Raw genomic sequence first — 18,261 nt, 5'->3', positions numbered from 1 at the left:
TAACCATGTTCAATGTTTATTAGTAGACAAGCCAAACCTACCTAACATGTCCAGTGTCCATGTTGTATGTTTTTACTGTAGTTATATATCTTTTTTATTGTGTCAGAAATGGTCCCTTCAAAAGGATATAAGAATGTATCAACTTTAGTCACCTGTAGGGGGCGTGATTACCACAGGATTGGTCTCAAGGTTTTCCTCAACTTCTAAACTGGACAGCAGATTCAGAAGCAATGTAGGCCTATAGTCCATAATGAGGTGATTGTCCTATGACGTCATCTCAGCCTCCTACTGAGTCATTTTGTATAATAATAAATGGACACTTGCTTTAGAAAGGTGAAGCACTCTAAGGTTATCAGATGCCCCTGGCCCGAACAGTCAGGCAGACTGGTTAAAACAGACGGAGCCGAAACAACTGAGCCATTGTGTGTGAGAGGGATCCCAAACACAGAGGAACGGAGGGTCAATGTAGCCTCTGATGTGTGAGTAACAGGCTTCCCCTCCGTGCCCTCTCTGGAGCCAACTAGGATAGACAGCTAGACCACTGTTTCTCACCTCTTTGTTTTTGGGGCCTCCACCCCCTCACTTCGGAGACACGATAGGGAGTGAATAAGTCAATTTACTCTGAGTAAATGTATAGAAATAAATTAGGTCCAGAGACAGTAACTTTGACCCACTAACTTCCACATGGCGGTTGCCTGTCCCACTTTCCATTTCCCTCCTCTGTGACTTTTCACTTTGACCAGCATGAAAGGCCAACTGATCCAGGACACATTTGTACTGTATGTTTAGCTTTCCCTGAGGCAGCCCCCCCCCCCCCCCCCAGGCCATTCACTACATTGTTTACTTTACATTTCCACCAGTCCAGTCTGCCTTTAGTCCTCTGTTGGACTGTCTTTGTGTGGATGCCCACACTCTACAACAGATAGATAATAATACTCTAACGTGAGCTTGCTTTGAAACATTGCATTTTTTCTCTATCATATAATAACTCCTATTGTCATTATGGATCACAAATAGGCGTTTTACTTGCCCTGGCCTGGGCCCAAGACCAGCAAACTGTGAACTGTCCAAAGGGAGAGATAGCCCAAGCTAACACTTGTACATGGCTTATTATTAGGACACTGCACAGGCTTCTGCTCTGCCTCTATCCCCTTCCGAGCTGTTATGCTCTGTTAAATCGGCACATATTTTGCAGGCCTATGAATGACAGATGTTTTATTCATGGAGGGAAGAAAGTGTGCATTCTTTGAAGCACATTCCAGGTTTTATGAAGAGGCAGAGGATGGCGGCCGAGAATCCAGTTGCTCATAATCAGAATCGTTGGGAACGAAAAGAGACAGAATCGGCCTTTCCGGCCATACCTTCCTTTCAGATGGAAAGGTGATTCTGAGGCTCTGATGAATGTATAATTTTTAATCTATGGCTAGGCAAAACAATCCTCAATGAATTATAATTTATCTGGATATCAACTCCACTACATTTATGTGACATGATCACATTTTTACATTTCAAAGTTGATCATTGAGGATTCTTGTTGTATTCTATCTGTACAGCAAAACAGCTTAGTGTTATCACTGTCTGGCCCACGCAAGCAAATACCATTTTTATTTTGCCCTTAAGGATAACAGTTTTAAGCAGTGAGGTAAATCATGTCAGTTGATTTAAAACCCATCACATTCAGAGCTCAGGTTCAGCTCAGGCTTAATACTGTTACTGTCTGGTGAGTTCTGATACAGAAGCCTAAATGAGGAGCATCGGATCCAGTGTCGCAGCTTCTTTATCAATAGTCTCGACTATTATCTGCCTGTGTTGTCACTCTCTATCCCTCACAAGCCTTGGGGAGAGAGAATCACTGTCCAGTACTCTGTGTCCCTTGAAACTGAGATAAGGCTCAAAACCATTCAAAACTGACATGTCAAATCTTCACTTTTCTTGAGGCAAGAGCTTGAATAAGCTAACATTATGGCTGAAAATCACTACCGCTACACTGAATACCTATAAACATATGACCGAGGTCCTGTAATTTCAGGGCATTTGAAGGGAGGTACTGTAACTTAATAGAAAGCTGGATAGCGTGTGTCCCAGCCTGTGCCCCTACTCCCCAGCCCCAGCCCTTATTCCCAGCCCCATCAGCTGCCTGCTTGCCTGTCTGTACTCTGTACTCTGTACCCCTACTCCCAGCCCCAGAGAGGCCATGGGATCCATCTGTTTCATTTCATCTGTAGCTGCACACGCTTTGGAAGTCCATGGACGTCTCGGGATTAAAAGGAGATCGGTTACACCGAACAGGGCTAACAAATGGCAGATGTTGTGAAATTCATTATCCCCTGTCACAACAGAGGGGCTGAGGGGACCCAGAGATTATTTTCCACATGAAAGCATGCAGCATCCTAACAGAACCATGGGAAACCGCTTCCCACTCTGTGGCCTGTATGGAATTTGAATTTTTGCTCCATACATTCACAACAAAAACACAAACAGGGACACACAAAGGAGGGTTTGAAACGGTTTATCTGTCTTGCACATGGTTTGGGTTTGACCAACCCATCAGCACTTGAGATATGCACAGTGTTTATGTGCCACTGTAGGGCCAAAATACTATCATCATTTGAAATTTAAGCCAGTGGAACAATCCAGTTTCTACAGTTTTAGAATACCACAGAACCGTGTCGTAACATTTTTGTACAGAGTAGTGCTTTTTTTATGACCTTGGACAACCCAGTTTTATGCTATTGTCCATAGAAAATTGTCATACTGCCTCTATGCTATTCTCTATAAGCTTTTGCAATGCACTATCATCCAGGATCTCCAGCACATAATAATTGTTTCTAAATGACCTGAAAGCATGTAATCAAATCAAAGAAAATGTTATTGGTCGTGTACACAGAATGAATGGCCCATCAGTTGTTCCCTGACAGAGGTAAACACTGCTAAGCAGATTAACGTTTTCTTCTTTAAACTCAAAGGAAAGCAAGCTGAATCCTATTCAGATGTGACAAAGATGATGGTTTAGGGTCACCATGCCTGTCAACAACGAACAGGGTTTGAAGATGTATAACCAGCCATCAGATAAAAGAGATATAAACATCAAAGAGTCGAAGCCAATCATTCTGTCTCTCCTGCCTGTCTCTCCTGACTGCTGCCAATCTGTCACTGTGATGGCTCCTTTGAGACTCCATCACTCACTCACTCACATTCACTCACTCACTCACTCACTCACTCACTCACTCACTCACTCACTCACTCACTCACTCACACACTCACTCTCTCACTCTCTCACTCACAGATTGACGTTTAACTCTCCTCCTATCTATGGCCCATCACGGTTCCTGTGTGTAGCTTTGGTTTTCTGTTATACTGTTATAAGACTGTATTACTCCTAATGTTCACCATGGCAGATGTCCCAATATCTCTAATACAGTCTTGAGTCGCTGGATGACCTAGCTCTGTGTTGGAAGTTCCAATTTGGAACAGAGCACTGTACATCACTATGGTGATGAAATCATAATCTACTGTAGTCTGTACTTTATTGATTTCGTGATTATTCGCTCAAACTAATGTAAAACTAGTTTCAACAGCCAGGGTACCATGTGCTGCTACAGATAGAGGAGAATCAATGCAGAGAAGTGCTGCATGAAGTCATTTGATGTGCTGTCATTAGCATCTGCCGCTTCCCATCGTCAGACCCAGTCTTCTCTGATCCAATTACTCTAATGTATATTTTATTGGGCATTACTTAATGTTTTTGTAGTTTAAAGTCTTGTGCTTTAAGGTGCTATAATGTATTATTCTGTTTTTGAAAGCTCCATTTCAATGGATGTGGAAGTAATTTTTTTGTGTGAGTGGAGAGTACTCTGATGTGTGACTGCGTTGGAGTCTTGTTGGGGGTTGACAGTGTCTGCGTGTGTATCTGTGTGTGTGTGTGTGTGTGTGTGTGTGTGTGTGTGTATGACAAAGAGAAGGAGGGTGTGTGTGTATGCGTGCAAAAAGGGGGGCAACCAGTGATTTCTGTCGCTCTAGGCCTTTTTTCTCTATAAGCCTCTGAAGACAGTGGTCCTGGGGTGGGGAGAATACACAGGGGACCAGTGTTCAAAGCCTGGTGACTGTCCTCTTTCAGATCCTAAGCTGCTTGAAAAGTTCATATAAACTGCGAGTCAGCCATTAGGAAATGGTCTCTGAGTCTGCAAACACAATAAGAGTTTACAATCCAGACACACTGATTGGTACTGTATGAGGGGGTAACACTGTCTGTGCACTCATTGACATTCCACATTTTATGGGGAAGGAACTTCCAACTTTGGGAGTTAACCTGACATTCCAACCAAAGGTTGTGACTCCCAATTTGACACCCAATAATGAGAGGAGGTAATGACTCATCCCTAATTGTCAAAGATGGCAAAAATCTGTAAGGCCTATTCTATCAGAGTGAACCATGAACTGTCCCAGGGCAGCAACTTTCCATCTGCTATACTTACATCTATATCTTTCTGCAGCACTGACCAGGACTGGTAGAAAATGAGCCTGCATGCTGTCCTCTAATGGTCTTACGGTGTAAAATTCAGTCTGCCGGTAAGGAATAAATAGCCCACATGAATGTGATTTCCAAGGCCTTGGCAGAGAGGGAGAATACCAAGTGGGGACGACTGCAGTAATTGTCTCATTTCTAGACAGATGCCCACAGGTAAGAGTAATTACAGAGGCCCATTACTCCCCATCCCGTCCGTACATCTGGTCTATATGTGTTTGTGTGCTGGTGTCTCGGCCAGGCGGGCCCCGCTGCAGATTCAGATTGCATAGGTGTGACTTTGGTGCGACATCCGAATGTGACACATGAAAGACAAAAGAGGCCTAGATCAACAGAGGGCGTCTCTGCCCATTCTGCTGCTTCAGCATCAATCTGGCAGATGGCATGGGTCTGCCTGAGGCCCCGGCATCGAGGAGTGCAGCGGCTTCAAAGCGCCTCTGTAATCTGCAGGAACATCACAGGCTGGGTGAAAGTGACTGTCTCTCCCAGACACCCGCCCTGCTAAGAGGGAGAGTGAGACCCTAATGAAAGGCAGATAAAGGGATCGGTGGGATCGCTAGGCGCAGGCAGCCAGCGCCAACTAAGCCTCACACACAAAAAGAACATCAGGTAGAGAGGTAAGATAGTCTTTCTTCTTCTTTTACACTTTTCTTTTAAGAATCTGCAGATAATTGGTCAAGTCAGTTATTTTGTGATACGCCCCCAAAAAACATTAACGCACCGACCGACAAATAATTATCTCCAAAGCTTTCATCCCTGTTAAGGGTGACTCGATTCAGTCGAAAAATGGACACACTGTGAAAGGTAAGGTAGGGGTATGGGGTAAACACAGTGGTGGAAGGAAGCATGATGAATACCACAAGTTACTTACAAGTGTTGCAGTTTCTTTTGATGTGCCAGTCAGGGCTGATGCCTGCTGTCAACCACAGTACTAATCAGAGAGGAACTCAGGTCTTTGTCACCTCCATGCTCTATTCATATGCCACCTGCTGACTGCTGTGTGGATCCCTCACTTCATTTGAACTAATTACATCTGACTTTAAAAGTGACTTCCCAGTTCACTGCAGGTTTATGTCTTATTCCAGGGATACATTGATGCCTGATGATACCAGCAATATCAAAGATGTAGCATAGTATAATTTGGTTTCCTTCTCCCCAGTTGTACGATGGTTTTATGATTGATAAGGGAACAATGTCAAATGTAGACCTACTTTATCTTCCCCTAGTCTCTCCCCACAGCTGCTGTGGAGCGCCGTGAGTCTGACAAGCAAGACTACCTTCCTCCTAATTTGGAATGGGACGGAATCCTTGGAGAATATTGAATGATTATAACAATTGTATGGATGGTGCATTCATATAGGCATTGCTATAGATACTCATAGGGGCTAATAGTCTTTGTGTGAGACTAGCTACACTGTATATCCCATTGATTTATACAGGAACAAGGATCCTCTCCACTTCTCTCTGAAACTCTTTTTGATCCCTAATGTTCCACATGCTTGACGTGGTGTGATGGGGGATGTAGTAGACAGCTCTGTCCCAGGAGACCAGCTCCTGACTGGGGGTAGCAGCTATCGTATGAAGCTGGAGCTGCTCAGTGGGGCTAGATTCGCATGGATGGATCCGTCATAGTCTGCAGCCCTCCCCACTCTGCTCCAGAGCCTGGGGACTTGTTAGCTTAGCTACCGTTTGTCTGGGCAGCTATTCTCCACTCCTATGGGAGGCCTACAGTGCAGATTTCCCTACTGTCCTTGACAAGCAACTGGACTGTGCAAGCCTGTCAAGACTCTTAATGGTTCCAGCTTTCAGAACTTAGACTGTGCAGGTTTCTTAGGTTCTCCGTTCATTCCCCATCCTTCCAGGGGTTAAGAACCACACTTATTTAGAGCGGTAGTGCAGATAGGCCTACAGTATAATGCATCTTAACAGCTGAAGATGAATAATGGAAGATGGAACTGGTTCCAAACCATAAACCCTTGCAGCCCAATTTATTTAAAAGATGTTGGGGGCTATTTGGCCTAGTGAGTGTCAAAAGTTAAGCAGTACTTCATACTGTACAGCTTCCTGCATGATGCGAATTACTACTATTGGCAGCACTGGATCCATCCTCTCACATTCTCAGTTTAACATCAGTCACATACAGTACATCATTCTTGCATTATCCTCTTGAACTTCCTCTTTTGAATATTCATGTGTTCTGCAAGGTTGCTTTAAAGCCAGGTGTTTACCTGATTCCATTTTGCTCATGGACATCTCTTCAAAGTGCTTATGATGAGACGATTCCTCTTATGTAGTTCACGCTGGATGTGAGATGATGACATACAGTACCAGTCAAAGGTTTGGACACACCTACTCATTCAATGGTTTTTCAAAACTATGAAATAACACATATGGAATCATGTAGTAACCAAAATAGTGTTAAACAAATCAAAATATATTTTATGTTTGAGATTCTTCAAAGTAGCCAACCTTTGCCTTGATGACAGCTTCACACACTCCTGGCATTCTCTAAACCAGCTTCACCTGGAATGCCTTTCCAACAGTCTTTAAGGAGTTCCCACATATGCTCAGCACTTGTTGGCTGCTTTTCCTTCCCTCTGCGGTCCAACTCATCCCAACCCATCTCAATTGGGTTGAGGTCGGGTGATTGTGGAGGCCAGGTCATCAGATGCACTCCATCACTCTCCTTCTTGGTCAAATAGCCCTTACACAGCCTATAGGTGTGTTGGGTCATTGTGCTGTTGAAAAACTAATGATAGTCCCACTAAGCGCAAACCAGATGGGATGGCGTATCTATGCAGAATGCTGAGGTAGCCATGCTGGTTAAGTGTGCCTTGAATTCTAAATAATTCAACGACAGTGTCACCAGCAAAGCACCCCCACACCATCACACCTCCTCCTCCATGCTTCACGTTGAGAACCACACATGCAGATATCATCCGTTCACCTACTCTGCGTCTCACAAAGACACGGCGGTTGGAACCAAAAATCTCACATTGGGACTCATCAGACCAAAGGACAGATTTCAACCGGTCTAATGTCCATTGCTCGTGTTTCTTGGCCCAAGCCAAGTCTCTTCTTCTTATTGGTGTCCTTTAGTAGTGGTTTATTTGCAGCAATTCGACCATTACGTCCTGATTCACGCAGTCTCTTCTGAACAGTTGATGTTGAGATGTGTCTGTTACTTGAACTCTGTGAAGCATTTATTTGGGCTGCAATTTCTGAGGCTGGTAACTCTAATGAACTTATCCTCTGCAGCAGAGGTAACCCTGGGTCTTCCTTTCCTGTGGCGGTCCTCATGAGAGCCAGTTTCATCATAGCGCTTGATGGTTTTTACGACTGCACTTGAAGAAACCTTCAAAGTTCTTGAAATCTTCCGGATTGACTGACCTTCATGTCTTAAAGTAATTAATTTTCAGGTCTCTCCAGAGATGTTAGATCGGGTTCAAGTCCGGGCTCTGGCTGGGCCTCTCAAGGACATTCAGAGACTTTTCCCGAAGCCACTCCTGCGTTGTCTTGGCTGTGTGCTTAGGGTTGTTGTCCTGTTGGTAGGTGAACCTTTGCCCCAGTCTGAGGTCCTGAGCGCTCTGGAGCAGGTTTTCATCAAGGATCTCTCTGTACTTTGTTCTGTTCATCTTTGCCTCGATCCTGACTAGTCTCCCAGTCCCTGCCGCTGAAAAACATCCCCACAGCATGATGCTGCCACCACCATGCTTCACCATAGGGATGGTGCCAGGTTTCCTCCAGAGGTGACGCTTGGCATTCAGGCCAAAGAGTTCAATCATGGTTTCATCAGACCAGAGACTCTTGTATCTCATGGTCTGAGAGTCTTTAGGTGCCTTTTGGCAAACTCCAAGCGGGCTGTCATGTGCCTTTTACTGAGGAGTGGCTTCCGTCTGGCCACTCTACCATAAAGGCCTGATTGGTGAAGTGCTGCAGAGATGATTGTCCTTCTGGAAGTTTCTCCCATCTCCACAGAAGAACTCTAGAGCTCTGTCAGAGTGACCATCGGGTTCTTGGTCACCTCCCTGACCAAGGCCCTTCTCCCCCTGATTTCTCAGTTTGGCCAGGCGGTCAGCTCTAGGAAGTGTCTTGGTGGTTCCAAACTTCTTCTATTTAAGAATGATGGAGGCCACTGTGTTCTTGGGGACCTTCAATGCTGCAGACATGTTTTGGTACCCTTCCCCAGATCTGTGCTTCGACACAATCCTGTCTCGGAGCTCTACGGACAATTCCTTCGACCTCATGGCTGGGTTTTTGCTCTGACATGCACTGTCAACTGTGGGACCTTATATATACAGGTGTGTGCTTTTCCAAATCATGTCCAATCAATTGAATTTACCACATGTGGACTCCAATCAAGTTGTAGAAACATCTCAAGGATGATCAATGCAAACAGGATGCACCTGAGCTCAATTTCGAGTTTCATAGCAAAGGGTCTGAATACTTATGTAAATTAGGTACTTCTGTTTTTTATTTATAATACATTTGCAAACATTTCTAAAAAAGATTTAATCAATTTTAGAATAAGGGTGTAACGTAACAAAATGTCTGAATTATTTCCGAAGGCACTGTATGCAATGAGTGTACAAAACATTAAGAACACCTGCTCTTTCTATGACAGACTGACCAGGTGAATCCAGGTGAAAGCTATGATCCCATATTGATGTCACTTGTTAAATCCACTTCAACTCATTTTAGGAAGATGTTCTTAATGTTTTGTACACTGTGTATCCGGAATATGGTGCCATTTGGGAGGCACACTTGGAGTAGCTGGCTCTGAGTAAAGAAAGCAGAAAGAATAAAATGTCTGGGTGTCAGCTGGTGTTTCACTTTTAGCAACAACACATCCAGGCCCAGGCCCTCCCTACATACTTTCCTTTTAAAGATTCAAGAGCCATTCAAGAGGTATGTAATTAGCTAGAGTTTAATTAAAGACCCATTTGAAATGGGCAGACTGAAAGGCAAATTAAAAAGGCTTATAAAACAGAAATGAAATGCTTAACAAGCTCAATATCACTCTTCAACAACATGATTTAAATGGCATAGTTTTTACAGTTAGCATGTTTACAGTTTTGTGGGTTCCATGTTACTACACTGTTGTGATAAAACTGATGCTATATTTAAAATATATTTTATAACATGTCAAAAGTTTTCTTTCTCCTACTGTGTGAATAATTCGGACAAGTCAAATACTACAGCAAATTGAATCGCTGCAAATGTAAAAAATTAGATTGAAATGTACTTAGGCAATGCAATTCGTTTTTTACGAGTCACTGTATCCTTATATTAACTCATGAATTTCCTACCCTCCAGCAAGCATCCATTCAGTAAAAAGAAAAAAAAGGTCACATGGGCGCAGATTCACATCCACTTTGGAATGCTGGAGCAGGCATGTAGAAAGAGCCACTAGTTTAAATCAAACACAGTAAATGTGCCCAAGGAGTCTCTATCCTCACTATGGCGGTTGGGTATTAATAGCATTGAGGTATATACAGTTGAAGTCTGAAGTTTACATACACTTAGGTTGGAGTCATTAAAACTAGTTTTTCAACCACTCCACACATTTCTTGTTAACAAACTATAGTTTTGGCAAGTCGGTTACGACATCTACTTTGTGCATGACACAAGTAATTTTTCCAACAATTGTTTACAGACAGATTATTTCACTTATAATTCACTGTATCACAATTCCAGTGGGTCAGAAGTTTACATACACTAAGTTGACTGTGCCTTTAAACAGCTTGGAAAATTCCAGAAAATGATGTCATGGCTTTAGAAGCTTCTGATAGGCTAATTGACATCATTTGAGTCAATTGGAGGTGTACCTGTGGATGTATTTCAAGGCCTACCTTCAAACTCAGTGCCTCTTTGCTTGACATCATGGGAAAATCAAAAGAAATCAGCCAAGACCTCAGAAAAAAAAATGGTAGACCTCCAAAAGTCTGGTTCATCCTTGGGAGCAATTTCCAAATGCCTGAAGGTACCATGTTCATCTGTACAAACAATAGTACACAAGTATAAACACCATGGGACCATGCAGCCATCATACCGCTCAGGAAGGAGACGCGTTCTGTCTCCTAGAGATGAACGTACTTTGGTGCGAAAAGTGCAAATCAATCCCAGAACAACAGCAAAGGACCTTGTGAAGATGCTGGAGGAAACGGGTACAAAAGTATCTATATCCACAGTAAAACGAAGACCGTACTTTTTGGAGAAATGTCCTCTGGTCTGATGAAACAAATATAGAACTGTTTGGCCATAATGACCATAATGTTTGGAGGAAAAAGGGGGTTGCTTGCAAGCCGAAGAACACCATCCCAACCGTGAAGCACGGGGTGTGGCAGCATTATGCTGTGGGGGTGCTTTGCTGCAGGAGGGATTGGTACACTTCACAAAATAGATGGCATCATGAGGAAGGAAAATTATGTGGATATATTGAATCAATATCTCAATACATCAGTCAGGAAGTTAAAGCTTGGTCGAAAATGGGTCTTCCAAATGGACAATGACCCCAAGCATACTTCCAAAGTTGTGGCAAAATGGCTTAAGGACAACAAAGTCAAGGTATTGGAGTGGCCATCAGAAAGCCCTGACCTCAATCCTGGGCAGAACTGAAAAAGCATGTGCGAGCAAGGAGGCCTCCAAACCTGACTCAGTTACACCAGCTCTGTCATGAGGAATGGGCCAAAGTTCACCCAACTTATTGTGGGAAGCTTGTGGAAGGCTAACCAAAATGTTTGACCCAAGTTAAACAATTTAAAGACAATGCTACCAAATACTAATTGAGTGTATGTAAACTTCTGACCCACTGGGAATGTGATGAAAGATATAAAAGCTGAAATAAATCATTCTCTCTACTATTATTCTGACATTTCACATTCTTAAAATCAAGTGGTGATCCTAACTGACCTAAGAAAGGGAATTTTTACTAGGATTAAATGTCAGGAATTGTGAAAAACTGAGTTTAAATGTATTTGGCTAAGGTGTATGTGTCACGTTTCAGACAGACGACCAGAGGACCACAATTGCGTCACACCAGAAAGTTTATTAAAACTTAAGGGAAAAGGGAAGTAGGGAGTGAGTGAAGGCTCCAGGGGTAACAGGGATCCCGTCCAATGTGCTGGGTCTGTGCCCCCCCCAGTGGCAGCGATGCGTCCTATGACGCCGGTGGTGGGTGGTCCAGAAGTCCTGGGGGGGGGAAACACAGACACAACGGGGCGGATGAAACAAGGCAGCAGTACAGTTCAAGGGAAATCCAAATACGTTGTAGCAAGGCAGAAGGCTGGTCAGAGTTACCGGGATTGAAGAGTAGTCAGGAGTCGTTATGGCAGAAAGCAGGTCTGGTTTTCCTGGGGCAGAAGAGTATCCAAGAATCAGGCAGGTCCGGGGTCACAAAACAAGGGTGAGCCAGAAGCGTGAGCAAACAGGTTCCGGGTGTGAGCTTTGCAGACGATCTGACAAAGGAGAGCTGAAAGACAGGGCTTTAAATACTGGGAGAGGTTAGTGGGTAATGCAGCGCAGCTGGCAGAGTAATTAGAGCAGAGCAGAGCAGGGACAGGTGGAGCTAGTTAGGCTGAGTAGAGAGAGTGGAAGATAGTGGAAACAAATAAAGGTGGTAACCCGGTGGAGTGAGAGGGCTCATGACAGTATGTAAACTTCCGACTTCAACTGTAAACAGGGGTGAAAGTATTATTTATTTATTTGCAGTACGGGAGCTCCTATATGTGCACGCATGCACCAATTTTTGTATGGGCCTAATCATAGAATTACATACAGTATAGAATCCCTATTAATTCAATATGATCTCTGTGGGCCTAGTCGTAATTTGTCATTTCAATTTTAAAATGTATTACATTTTATTGTGGCATTAACACAACCAGTCATGATGTTTTCATCTGATTGTCAAACAATCACTTCTAAGGGCTCCTTTACTAGGCTACCCAGGCACGTTCATCCACTCGCAACATATTTCCAGCCTCCAAACAGTGGAAAGAGACATCTGTTACACAAAACACCAAAAAGTGTAATGACATTTGGCGATAGTCATTAGGCCAGAATTTATGCATCCACTGCTGTCAGCGCTTTGGCCACTCATCTCTGCCTTGGCAACATTTCAGTGTTCTCGTAGAACCACATCGCATTTTGGAGCGTAGGCTATACCACTAGTTTTCCAAGTCCATTTGCACATTTTTCATGCAATAATGATGAAAAGGGGTCTAATTGCCTACAGTTTTCTTTACATTTTGTTTTAATTATTGTGATAGGCTCATGTTTTACCAGTACGGCGTACCCCCACCTTACTTTCACCGTGGGTATAAAAGAACTAGAGACTGCGTCCAAGATGGCCGATCGTTGTTTTCAATGTAATCTACTCACGTTCGCGTACGCGTTTTGAGGTTCCTACAATCTTTCTTACTGGAATTACTACGCCTGCGCACTAGCACTCAGTGCGCACTGGACAGACAGTAGTATCGCATGAACATGCTCCGGGAACTCACTTGAGAGAGGCCAGCAGGCCACAGCCGGCCCGGTTCCTGTCAAAGATAGAGTGGGCCTGTCATCACTCCATGTACTGGGCAGTCTCCTGAACTGGGCGCCACTGGGGAGCATGCGTTCAGAGACATGTAGTGATTGGTTTTTGGTGTCCTGAGATAGGGCAAGTCTTTGCCCAAATCTCTTGAAATGAATCATTTGACAAAAAACTACATATTGGACCTAAAATTATGAATTCATTCTGAGGAATGGCTGCCCCTTCAATATAGAGATGTACAGTTCTGCAACATGGAGCCAGTCAATGTGCAGATCATGGCAGTTTCCCCTCAGTTTTAGACCAGAATTTATTTGAATCCAATCTCTCAACTCATTAAAAGTGGTGTAAATGTGAAACAGATCCACCCAACCATGAAAATATGTGCCATATGGACATCAAATCAAATCAAATCAAATCAAATCAAATCAAATCAAATTTTATTGGTCACATGCGCCGAATACAACAGGTGCAGACATTGCAGTGAAATGCTTACTTACAGCCCTTAACCAACAGTGCATTTATTTTAAACAAAAAAAGTAAGAATAAAACAACAACATAAAAAAGTGTTGAGAAAAAAAGAGCAGAAGTAAAATAAAGTGACAGTAGGGAGGCTATATATACAGTAAAATAAAGTGACAGTAGGGAGGCTATATATACAGGGGGGTACCGTTGCAGAGTCAAAGTGCGGGGGCACCGGCTAGTTGAGGTAGTTGAGGTAATATGTACATGTGGGTAGAGTTAAAGTGACTATGCATAAATACTTAACAGAGTAGCAGCAGCGTAAAAAGGATGGGGTGGGGGGGCAGTGCAAATAGTCCGGGTAGCCATGATTAGCTGTTCAGGAGTCTTATGGCTTGGGGGTAGAAGCTGTTGAGAAGTCTTTTGGACCTAGACTTGGCACTCCGGTACCGCTTGCCGTGCGGTAGCAGAGAGAACAGTCTATGACAAGGGTGGCTGGAGTCTTTGACAATTTTGAGGGCCTTCCTCTGACACCGCCTGGTATAGAGGTCCTGGATGGCAGGGAGCTTTGCCCCAGTGATGTACTGGGCCGTACGCACTACCCTCTGTAGTGCCTTGCGGTCAGAGGCCAAGCAGTTGCCATACCAGGCGGTGATGCAACCAGTCAGGATGCTCTCGATGGTGCAGCTGTAGAATTTTTTGAGGACATCAGTCTAAACGTAAGAATATTGAATGATGTTTCTTCCTGGCATAATAATATCTGACCTGAAAAAATAAGTTTGGCAAACAGTTATTAAGGTTTGAATTGTGTAGTGCCTAACTAAATCAGAATTATATTTAGTGTATCACAACTTACAGCAAATGATAAAAACATGATTACCATCTGTTTTTTGAAGAGGTCACTGCTAAACCTTTTGATGAGGCAGCAGAGCCGTTTAATACCTCTAGCAGATGTTGTGGTATACTCAACTGGGAAGACTTTGGCAAAGGCAATTCCAATAACTTTTTATCCTCTTGGAAAAACAGTTTTCTTTTACACCAGGGTGACAGATCCATTGTTGAAGCCAATACGTATACAAACTCTCTCTGTGCACATTTGTCATTAGGGCTGGGAATTGCCAGGGACCTCACGATATTATCACGATACTTAGGTGCCAATACGCTATGTATTGCGATTCTCATGATTCTATATGTATTGCGATTTGATACTGCGATTCAGAGAGACAAGAGAGCGCATGAGAAAACGAGTTTTGATCAGTCAGGAAAATAAAAGGGCTGAAAACATGTTGGCTCACTATTTACAAAGAAGATGGAGAACAAGCTATAGGATGACAAATACCGGAGTTTTGGCGGAGGTACAGCCGGCTAGCGTTAGATAACGCCACCTACAGTAGCATATATACACTATATGACCAAAAGTATGTGGACACCTGCTCATTCCAAAATCATGGGCATTAATATGGAGTTGTTCCCCCCTTTGCTTCTATAACAGCCCCCACTCTTCTGGGAAGGCTTTCCACTAGATGTTGGAACATTGCTGCGGGGACTTGCTTCCATTCAGCTACAAGAGCATTAGTGAGGTCGGGCACTGATGTTGGGCGATTAGGCCTGGCTTGCAGTCGGAGTTCCAATTCATCCCAAAGGTGTTCGATGGGGTTGAGGTCAGGGCTCTGTGCAGGCCAGTCAATTCTTCCACACCGATCTCAACAAACCATTTCTGTATGGACCTCACTTTGTGCACGGGGGCATTGTCATGCTGAAACAGGAAAGGACCTTCCCCAAACTGTTGCCATAAAGTTGGAATCACCGAATCATCATCACAGAATATCATTGTATGCTGTAGCGTTAAGATTTCCCTTCACTGGAACTAAGGAGCCTGAACCATGAAAAACAGCCCCAGACCATTATTCCTCCTCCAGCAAACTTTACAGTTGGCAATATGCATTGGGGCAGGTAGCAATCTCCTGGCATCCGCCAAAACCAGATTTGTCCGTTGGACTGCCAGATGGTGAAGCGTGATTCATCACTCAGAGAATGCGTTTCCACTGCTCCAGAGTCCAATGGCGGCAAGCTTTACACCACTCCAGCCGACGCTTGGCATTGCGCATGGTGATCTTAGGCTTGTGTGCAGCTGCTCGGCCATGGAAACCCATTTCATGAAGCTCCCGACGAATAGTTATTTTGCTGACGTTGCTTCCAGAGGCAGATTGGAACTCGGTAGTGAGTGTTGCAACTGAGGACAGACAACTTTTACAGATTACGCACTTCAGTACTCGGCGATCCCGTTCTGTGAGCTTGTGTGGCCTACCCCTTTAAGCTGAGGTGTTGTTGCTCCTAGACGTTTGCACATCACAATAACATCACTTTCAGTTGACCGGGGCAGCTTTACCAGGGCAGAAATTTGACAAACTGACTTGTTGGAAAGGTGGCATCATACGATGCTGCCACGTTGAAAGTAGTGAGCTCTTCAGTAAGGCCTTTTTACTGCCAATGTTTGTCTATGGAGATTGCATGGCTGTGTGTTCGATTTTATACACCTGTCAGCAACGGGTGTGGCTGAAATAGCCGAATCCACTAATTTGAAGGGGTGTCCACATACTTTTGTATACATAGTGTATATACAGTACTAGTCAAAAGTTTGGACACACCTACTCATTCAAGGGTTTTTCTTTATTTGTACTATTTTCTACATCGTAGAATAATAGTGAAGACATCAAAACTATGAAATAACACATGGAATCATGTAGTAACCAAAAAAGTGTTAAACAAATACAAATATATTTGTGTAGCCACCCTTTGCCTTGATGACAGTTTTGCACACTCTTGGCATTCTCTCAACCAGCTTCATGAGGTAGTCACCTGCAATGCATTTCAATTAACAGGTGTACCTTTTTAAAAGTTCATTTGTGGATTTTCTTTCCTTCTTAAAGAAAATTTGAGCCAATCAGTTATGTTGTGACAAGGTAGGGATGGTATACAGAAGATAGCCCAATTTGGTAAAAGACCAAGTCCATATTATGGCAAGAACAGCTCAAATAAGAAAAGAGAAATGACAGTTCATCATTACTTTAAGACATGAAGGTCAGTCAATCCGGAAAATTTCAAGAACTTTTAAAGTTTCTTCAAGTGCAGTCGCAAAAACCATCAAGCGCTATGATGAAACTGGCTCTCATGAGGACCGCCACAGGAATGGAAGACCTAGAGTTACCTCTGCTGCAGAGGATAAGGTCATTAGAGTTACCAGCCTCAGAAATTGCAGCCCAAATAAATGCTTCACAGAGTTTAAGTAACAGACACATCTCAACATCAACTTTTCAGAAGAGACTGCGTGAATCAGGCCTTCATGGTCGAATTTCTACAAAGAAACCACTACTAAAGGACACCAATAAGAAGAAAAGACTTGCTTGGGCCAAGAAACACGAGCAATGGACATTAGAAATCTGTCCTTTGGTCTGATGAGTCCAAATTTGAGGTTTTTCGTTCCAACCGCTGTGTGGTTCCCACCGTGAAGCATGGAGGAGGAGGTGTGATGGTGTGGGAGTGCTTTGCTGGTGACACTGTCTGTGATTTATTTAGAATTCAAGGCACACTTAACCAGCATGGCTACCACAGCATTCTGCAGCGATATGCCATCCCATCTGGTTTGCGCTTAGTGGGACTATCATTTGTTTTTCAACAGGACAATGACCCAACACACCTCCAGGCTGTGTAAGGGCTATTTGACCAAGAAGGAGAGTGATAGAGTGCTGCATCAGATGACCTGGCCTCCATAATCACCCGACCTCAACCCAACTGAGATGGTTTGGGATGAGATGGACCGTAGAGTGAAGGAAAAGCAGCCAACAAGTGCTCAGCATATGTGGGAACTCCTTCAAGACTGTTGGAAAACTCCTTCAAGACTGCATTCCAGGTGAAGCTGGTTAAGAGAATTCCAAGAGTGTGCAAAGCTGTCATCAAGGCAAAGGGTGGCTACTTTGAAGAATCTAACATCTTTTTAAACACTTTTTTGGTTACTACATGATTCCATATGTGTTATTTCATAGTTTGGATGTCTTCACTATTATTCTACAATGTAGAAAATAGTAAAAATAAAGAAAAACCCTTGAATGAGTAGGTGTGTACAAACTTTTGACTAGTACTGTATATATATATATACATACAACATATACACTGATTGTACAAAACATTATGACATAGACTCACCAGGTGAATCCAGTTGAAAGCTATGATCCCTTATTGATGTCACTTGTTAAATCCACTTCATTCAGAGTAGATGAAGGGAGGAGACAGGTAAAAAAAATAATTTTTAAGCCTTGAGATAATTGAGACATGGATTGTGTATGTGTGCCATTCAGAGGGTGAATGGGCAAGACAAAATATTGAAGTGCCTTTGAACAGAGTATGGTAGTAGGTGCCAGGCCAGGCACACTGGTGTGTCAAGAACGGCAACACTGCTGGGTTTTTCACACTCAACAGTTTCACGTGTGTATCAAGAATGGTCCACCACCCAAAGGACATCCAGCCAACTTGACACAACTGGAGTCAACATGGGCCAGGATCCCTGTGGAACGCTTTCGACACCTTGTGGAGTCCATGCCCCGGGTGCAACTCAATATTAGGAAGGTGTTCTTAATGTTTTGTACACTCAGTGTATATCTACTTGGAGTCAAATATCAATATAATATCGTCCAAAAATAATATTGCGATATGTAACTGTATAAACATTTTCCCCCATCACTATTTG

Source organism: Coregonus lavaretus (assembly GCF_964263955.1).
Source record: "Coregonus lavaretus genome assembly, chromosome: 4".
Classification (NCBI taxonomy): Eukaryota; Metazoa; Chordata; class Actinopteri; order Salmoniformes; family Salmonidae; genus Coregonus; species Coregonus lavaretus.
Note: the sequence above shows the minus strand (reverse complement) of the source record.